General features: G+C 37.0%; 1 long non-coding RNA gene across 14 annotated transcripts; it reads right to left on the reverse strand.

Moving 5' to 3' along the window:
- Positions 1 to 1076: 1076 nt before the first annotated feature.
- LOC104444728 lies at positions 1077 to 7914 on the reverse strand. Of its 14 annotated transcripts, none has more exons than XR_005550754.1 (8): positions 7853 to 7914; positions 7421 to 7626; positions 6725 to 6788; positions 6546 to 6612; positions 5403 to 5550; positions 3609 to 3712; positions 2208 to 2306; positions 1077 to 1497 (listed from the first exon to the last, which is right to left on the reverse strand). It is a non-coding gene; the product is annotated as an uncharacterized LOC104444728 (long non-coding RNA). The 14 variants fall into 14 exon arrangements; XR_005550752.1 differs by having other exon boundaries at positions 7421 to 7636; XR_005550756.1 differs by lacking the exon at positions 7853 to 7914 and adding an exon at positions 6089 to 6165 and having other exon boundaries at positions 6751 to 6788; positions 7453 to 7742.
- Positions 7915 to 8700: the final 786 nt, after the last annotated feature.

Here is an 8700-nt window from a genome sequence, read left to right on the forward strand (position 1 = left end):
CTTCCTCTCTTTGTACAGCAGAAGCACCATTACAATGTTAGCCCTTTTTAATTCTCAGTCTTCGAACTTCGGGAGCAATCGGACCTCTAAGCCAATTACATCCATTAATAGAGGCACTCGAACGACCTCAAATTCGGCTGTGCGACACCATATGTGAGGGACATGACCTCAAGTGAGCGGTCGCACCTTAATCACAGGAGGCGAGCTCCGTCAACGGAGGTCAACGAGAGAGAGAGATATGATGACGGCGCGATTATCGTCATTTTCATTAAAATTACACAAAAGAGTTCGGTATTTATTATAATAGAATCGTAGAATGCTAACTTATTAAGCACATTAATCAATAAGTAAAGTCACAAAATCTAATTTACATTTACTAAAACACTTTACACGAGACACGTTCAGACTGTCCACTAAACAATCTATATATATATAAACCACTGGGGGTTATACAACATGGAAGGGAGATATATTCTATGGGATTAGTTTATTTTTGAAAATTAGCTAAGCGGTTGACAAAAAAATCTATTTATATATACTTTATTTTTTAAAATTAGCTAAGCGGTTACTAATTTGACTGTGGGCCCCATATGATTAATGTGTCAATATTTACATGTCATCTAACCGTCTTTACGCATTTCTCCCAAGAGTAGACCGGCGCTCATCCAAGGTCTCGTTATCTTCTATGCATTTCCTTTTGATGGATAAATGGCTGTTGACTTCGGCTTCTTGTCGGTCGATCGCACTCATACATGATTGATTATCTATTTTTCTAGCATTAGCCAAATTTATAAGAATATATAACAGACTATGATCCAAAATTACCATCTTCCTGTTCGTTTTAGATTGTGGGTCTTGCAGGCAAATGTTTTGGTATTTCTAGTGTTTTACTAGAATTGATTATGATATAATCATTACCACTTAAAAAAGAAAACTCAAATTTCGACTTCTTATTACCAGAAGAAAAGAGGCATCAACCTATCATGGTCACCATGCGACCTATCAAATCACTGATTTTCTCACAATAATATGAAAGTTAAAGTCGATAACAATCAAGACATTAATAGACTCATCAATAGTATAAATTCAAGTATTTAGGACATAATTGGTATAACTAGGAAACTTGAATCCAGTGAAATCCATGCAAAAACACATGCATATCCTTTGCCTCTTCTATCATGTTAGGGATCACATAGGACATAGTCTAGAACTATAAATCTCAGAATTATCAATAGCACGCCTAGAATTATCTCAAAGTTAGAAAAACTCAAATCAAACTCCATCACAGAATATATAGATGACAAAAAGTAACCTCAGAAGAAAACTGATGCCTACACAGGTTTATGCCGTAAAATTATCTAAACAATCTGACAATCAAGTTCAAGCATGAAATCGCTTGTGATCACATCTGCAACCCTCTGTAAACACATGAACATCTGGGCAAAAACTGATCTGGACATGCATCACACTTCCTTCCTCGGATTCCTTGATGAAATTCTGTGATTAGAAAAGCAGTAAATGGCACATGCATTGTCTATCAAAGTGCATGGAATCATAAGAAGACATTTTATTGGATGCTAATAACATTTACACGGGTCTCTACACTTAAAGGGCTGTTTCTAAAATGTTTTAAAATCTTGAGACAAAATAATTAACACTAGTTGTTTCTGCCATATCACAAACTAGAGAGAATCTTACTATGCTAAAACCAGCACCAATAATGTCTCATCCAGATTTGCGCTTTATCACAAAACTATAGTTCAAAAGTTATGTTGCTAAGTTCACCTCAAGAATGGGAACTACCTTGAAGTGAAAGTTTGACCTAGCTTATAGTCAAATGAACGGCTTAACTAACTGGAATAAGAACAATGAACAATATGATCAGAATAAACCAAGAAGCGGGAATGAAGAGCACTGACTTAGCTTCTTCCTCATTGTGATTGACTACAATCATATGAGGAAAGCTGTAGCTATAGGTATACTCGATCTTAACGTGAGCATCATATCAAACTGTCACAGCAAGAAACAATGCCACAGCGCCCTAATCAGACACAACCTATGATATAAAGGTCACACCATGTAGACACTAGTTGAATGCATGAATAACTGATATAATCATTCGATATGCAGCAGAGATGCATCATATTAGTATACCCGATGTACATAATGTTCATAAAAGAAAGGAATCATAAGTTCAAAGGTCTTACCTAATTGTGCAAAGGCATGAGAGTGGTCAACAAGATGAATCAATGCAGGCATATCCAATGAGAAGCATGATTTACCCATCGTGACCTGAGGCTTTGGAGCTGAAAACCAAATATTAGCATTCAGCATATCTATAAGATACTTAAACAAATCATAGATTCCACAATGTCATTAGTAGAAAATGGATGGAAAAGAAGGGGAATAAAGGCGAAGAGAAATGATATTCTTGGAAAAGGGTTCTACAAAACAGAGAAGAAACATGAACCAAATTGATTTTATCATTACAAAGACAAATTATTTCAAGGCCATGTTTTCTGTATGCAATGAGTTTCCAAAGCATACTAATTATCTCAGATGCATGTAAAGATTATGATCTGATCAGATTTTAAAATATTTGCAACTGAAGAGCTCTTATTGAAGAATTGCTCAACCAAGAACCATATATGTATAGCAATCCATGATAGGGATCAAGGAAGAAGATATTTCTCTCAAATGAGTCTAATCAAAGAGTTCTCAGCTATTAAGATACTAAACCTTGTCTTTTCCTTTAACCAAGGACATGATGTCCCATTTCTCAAATGACAATCTGGCTGAATACCCAATCTACAAGAAAGCTACATGTGATAAATAGGGGATCTGAAAATTGGCAAAAAGAGAGACGGGGCATCTAAAACTCTACCTTTTGTTTCCTTGGCAAATTCTACACATATTCATAGCAATCATTAAATAGCCAAACACTCTTAGCGTCGGTCTGGATAAGTGTACTTATGATCTCAAAATAAACACCTTATCCTTGATGGATGCTTGCAATTTCATCAACCCTTTTGTCATTACATGACATTCCACTGGGCCAACTTTATTTATCTGGGATGTAAGGATACAGAAATATATCTTTACTGCAGCAAACGATCTATAGAGAGAGAGAGAGAGAGAGAGAGAGAGAGAGAGAGAGAGAGAGAGAGTTGTTCAGCATAATATGCAATCACCGAGAGGCCCAGCAACAATTCTTTCCAGCTATTTGAGAGAATTGGTCAAACAGTACAAATAGAAAGAGGCTTCCCGAATTCTTTTTAATCACTATGGAAGAGGATGATGGCGAGGAAGACCACAGTATTTGAGTTTAAAAGAGAACTTATTCCGAGGAATTGTCTTTCAGGAAGATGTTGCTAGCAGACACACTGCTCAACTTTATTGATGGAAAAGGTAAACTTTGGTTCGAAAAATAGATTTGCTTTACTATGTTCATAGAAGCCTCTTAAAAAGTGTAATTAACCATGGGTCCATTGAAAAAGAACTATCATCTTCCTCAAGTTATCTCATGTAAGTAGGTGCTAACAACAGTATCATAACATTCTTTCAAACAGACAATTCAATTAATTAAAATGGTTGATTGCCGTTCATACCATTAGAGTTTCCTTGTTCATAAAAATCTCGCAGAAGAGGAATTGCTTCTGATGCCATTATACCTCCACAACGTTTGAAACCCTTTGATCCAGAATTTCCATTACTGCAAGAGAAACAAAAAAAGTTGGAAACATTCATAAATTAGGCAGACACTTGAAATGGGTAACATAGATGAAATTTATGTGGAAACCAGCCAATATTTCCGATGATTCTGCATTGTTAGATTGCTCATCAACTTGAATCCAGAGACAGATTCCATTTGCAAAACATGTCCAAATATCATGCTGGAGATAATTTAGTAGACTAATTGATAAAGCACTTTGCAAAAGAAGGTACTATCTGACCAAAAACAAATTTGCTGATAAAGGAATGTGTCTAACTTAGGAAGTATACATTTTGGTCCTAAGAATATCAATTTTGCTAAATGCCTACTCCAGGAAATAGCTTCTCATGCAAGCAAATTATCTGTGAGGTGTACCATTTGATTCAATTGACATTAACTAGACTCTACTAAGTCGCGTTGACCTTGGCAAAATTCTTGCATCAGATTTAAAGGAGGTGTGTTTGGGGTAACTATGGCTTAAATTGTTTTGCTTCAACAATGCCTTCGGGTTGTTCTATAATTTCTCTTCAACATAAAACCTAATGTCCTTGAAGAACAAACAACACTTTGTAAACAGGGTGATACTTCGAGGCTCTTAATATGGATGGGCAACTTCTGTTCAGAGAGATCTTGGCACCAGTGATCTGATTAAGAGAAGATTTGTGGATGACTTGTTTACTAGTATTGGCTAGGATGGGTTTCAATCAGCTATAAATTCCAAACCTTGCATATGAACCATGCTCACCATTATAACAACAGTCTCATTCTCTCTATCATGAAACTATGTGATAATTAGGGCTAGTTTTTTTAGCTCCAAAGGGAGGATTTTGAGCTAGGCGGTCCTTTTATCCGCAAGATGAGTCCTCTTGCTTGATGTTGTATTCAGAAAGGCAATGAGCTAGTTCATGTCTCCCACAATACTTTTGACTCATAATCAGATTACTAAGAGCAGCATAACTATAAATTCAAGCCCCCAAAGTCAGAGTTTTCATGGTTTGTTTTTTTCCCTAAATTTTTTATTAAACGCGTCCTTAGGAAAAATCTCTTGCTTCTTCCCCCTGTAACTAAGCCTGTTCTTTCAAATCTAATCCTTAAACAGAAAAACAATGTCCACGATCTACATTAGCTACTTTTTGTATTGCTCAATCACAATGGACCAGATCCTGTTTTGCTGCGTTTTAACTTTTATGTCAACAAAGTCTTGAGGGAAAAATTGGTGACTTCTGAAGAAGCTTCAAACAAGAAATGTTAGATCATGGCAGCATTAGACAGATGAAAAATTATACTAGAAACACAAGCCATATGCCACAATCTAGCAGACACATGCTCTCATTTATGCAAGAAGGAAAATAGATTTCTTTATCAAGTACATTGCCCATGGCATATCAGAAAGCATAATTTCCTCATAGTTAAAATATCATATATCCTTGAAGATACTATATCTCAATATCAATAAAGACATCAAAGAATCTCACTGCACTCAAAAAGTAGGACTTCCCAGAACTGTATAGGGAAAATAAAAAGAATACAGAAATTTCAAACAAGTCATAAAGAATTTAAGAAAAAAGGAAATAAAGTGGGGAAAAAAAGAATTAATATAAACTTGACTTCTGGACGCTTCTGGAAACTCCAATTTCTTCCATTTAGACAAGGCAAAGGTCAGAAAAGATGGAAAATCAGTTCCACAAACCTCCATTTATTTTCATTGTGCAAGGTTCACATGTCCCATAAAGAGAGCATACTGAAAACTTCTCTGCAACTTCTGCAGCCAATAATCCAGTCCTTTGCCACTATTCAAAAACAATATCAAGAGCTTCCATCTCTGCATGTCTTGTTGCCTTTGAAAGCACAAGGAGAAAACAACACAACCAGATCAAACTTAGGAGCTTTGTAAGAGAGACAGTTGCCCTTAGCGTAGTTTCAACATAAATTCGGAAAATGCATTCCATAAGAAATGTGTTCTCCATTAAGCTAACTGATTGAAAGTATATATGAGATTGATCAAGGCATACGTGAATTCAACAAGTTTTGCTTGCTTGAAGTTGCTGCAAATCTTACATGGAAAAAGAAGCTTCTTATCGGATTAGCCACCTCCAACTTTTCTAACAGTATTTTCATATATACCCCCTGTAGCAAGGAACCTTTTTTTTTTTCTTATCATGCTCCACAAGATACTAAAAGGGCCAGATAATCTTCGCATCAACTATTCATTACTGTTCACAAAGCCATTTATAGCAGTGTACCATCACCACATAACTATCAAAGATTACAGCAATAGACTATTAGACAAGAGATGATCTCTACCAAAAACCAGGCTTAAACTATGTGTAAATATGGTCATTGTATGAAGAAATGTCCCAAGGAGCAGGTTCTTACATCTCAAAAGGCAATACAATGCTCACGGTGCATTTTTATACCAAATGAGTATACCAATAGTCTAGCTGACATAAGGCCTACAAAAACAGTGGTAGGAACTTCACAAAAGCAAATAAAGACCGTAATATTGTTTCAGACAGAAAAATGGCAAATGAAAAACGTGAAACATTAGGCATAATAAAGCAAGATTTTAGTTATTGTTAGCAGTATATTTTATGAAAGAATAATGGGAACATCACCCTTTATAGCCTAATAATGCATAAAGAAATCCACTCATTAACAGATTTGGTCCAATATATTGTTTTATCATCTATTAAAGAAATACTTAAGAGAGAAACATGAAATGATCAACGATAAACTACGAGTGGATAATTTGAGGGTATCAATCCAGAGCAATAACAAAGTGCTGCTGGGCCAAAACTTAAAGAAAGGGGTGGGGAAGTACTGATAATCATACATTTCATGTCTCACTAGTCGGGTTTCTTCTTGCTGCAATAACATGCCCATCCTCAACAATCACACAGCTGTTCAATCAAAGTATTACACAAATAAAGCACAATCTGAAATCATTCACCAATTAAGATTGAAATACCAATCATCGTAATTAGCAAATAACATAACATATCTGAAATGCACCTGTTTTCCAAAAACCAGTTTCTTACCCAACTGGAACTTCAAGGCCGTCGAAAGCAAGTTTCGCCTAATAAAAGAAAAGCAAAGAGGTCTTGTTACTTGTTTGGAGAAAACAATATGAGGATAAGAATAAGAAATTATCTCATTAAGGCATGCATGCATACAGGCAATTCAAGAGGAAAGCAGCATCAAGTTGCCAGCAGTAGATATATTTCATTATCAATATGTAGCTACTTATGGAATGAATGCATGTTTCATAGCTATATGATAAATATCTTATAGGTCCTCCATAATGTTCTGATCACAAACTTCCAGAAATGACTGTCACCGCACACTCAACCTCTAATTGAGATGCAAATTCCACCTACCGTTAGACTGATATAGCTCTAACTACACTAAAGTGAAAACAACAACTAATTTGAGAAACTACAAGTTGCTCATTCTAGTGTTATCATCGGTACCTGAGAGCTTATGTTTCATTATTAGGTTTTAAAAAGTTCAAGAAGCTTCCAGGAGTTTTAACTTCAAGGTCATATTCCTCCATAAAAGCTATGGTAGATAAGGATAAAAAGGGAACCCCAAACTGTTGCAAATGCCTCACAAATCAGAACTCACAATCAGCTTCTTGTGCTTTTGTCTCTATTTTACGGAATAACTAATGTAAACTTTGTGTTTCTCGTGATTTTTGCTTTTTCATACCTAGAGAACATAGGGCCAAAGAAAATAAGCACCTGACCAGTTATTGATGGGCACAACCAATGTTCATATTACCCTCACGCTCCAAATAAATTTGGCTTCAATTCTCCCTAGTTGCCAAAGTCAACAAATGGTAAGATGGCTGTGACTGTCAATCAACCTTTCCTGGTGGCTCGCTACTCACTTCTTATTCCTCTATGGCTATGCCCCTTCAAGCACCTCAAAAAAATTAGCAACAGATTCCTATCTCAGTGATCAGAGTTTCTCGCAATTCAGCACATTTTTATGATACGTACATACTATACATCTGCATTTCCTAGACACCTCAAAAGCACCCAAATCTCTCTCCCTCTCTCCATCCTTTGAACCTAGACTCACCCTCCTCTTTCAATAAATTGCCACCAAAGAAAAGAAAGAAAGAAAGAATTGTTATACCTTCTAGGGATTGTCACTGATTTTGCAGCGTGCGCCGTCGCTTACCACTGAATTCACTACCAAGCATCACACAAACTAAACTTCCGAAAGAGAACACTCATTCATGTCTCTTGAACAAATTCAACACGCATTCTTCAAGTTCCCGTGCAACTCCAGCACCAAACGAATCGAATTCAAAATCCAGCTCAAGTATTCCACCAACTTTATACAATCTGGATGTGCCAGGCGTTACCCGATCTATAGCAAGCTGCACGAAGCCAGGAACCTCAGGAGAGAATCGTTCCCCTTAAGAAGCTACGCCACCGGTTCCCATGGCGTCGGTCGGCAGCGGCGGTAGTCCGTCGCCTCCGCTCGCTGGCCTCCGTCGCCCGTCGGTTCGCTAGGGACTTCTTCTGTCGGTCGCCTCCGCTGGCAAGCGGCGATCTTGCATTTGTCAGAGCTTGCGGTGTCCGGCAGAAGATGGTGGAGCTCGAAGTTTGCCTAGGGCGGAGAAAAGAGGATTTAGCCAAAATGAAGAACTAAAAACAAAGAAAAGAGATAAAAGAGAAGGCAGAATTACAGAATTCTATTTAAAAGTTTCTTTTTGAGAAAAGAAAACGAGAAAATAAGAAGATAGAAGGCATTGTAATCAAGATCAGCGGAGTTCACTCACCTACGAATTGCTTCCTTACCAAGTTTCCATATTCTTCCAACCAAAGCTTGTTTTTTGTTCCCATCTCATTCGGGTCTCCATCGGGAATTGGAAGTCAGCATCGTCTTGATTCGCTTGTCTTGAGGCTCACTCATGTTTTCTCATTGATATCACTTTACCATCCGTGCTCATAAGAACTCGGTGGACAATCTAGATC

This window comes from Eucalyptus grandis, chromosome 5 (genome assembly GCF_016545825.1).
Source record: "Eucalyptus grandis isolate ANBG69807.140 chromosome 5, ASM1654582v1, whole genome shotgun sequence".
NCBI classification, from domain to species: Eukaryota; Viridiplantae; Streptophyta; class Magnoliopsida; order Myrtales; family Myrtaceae; genus Eucalyptus; species Eucalyptus grandis.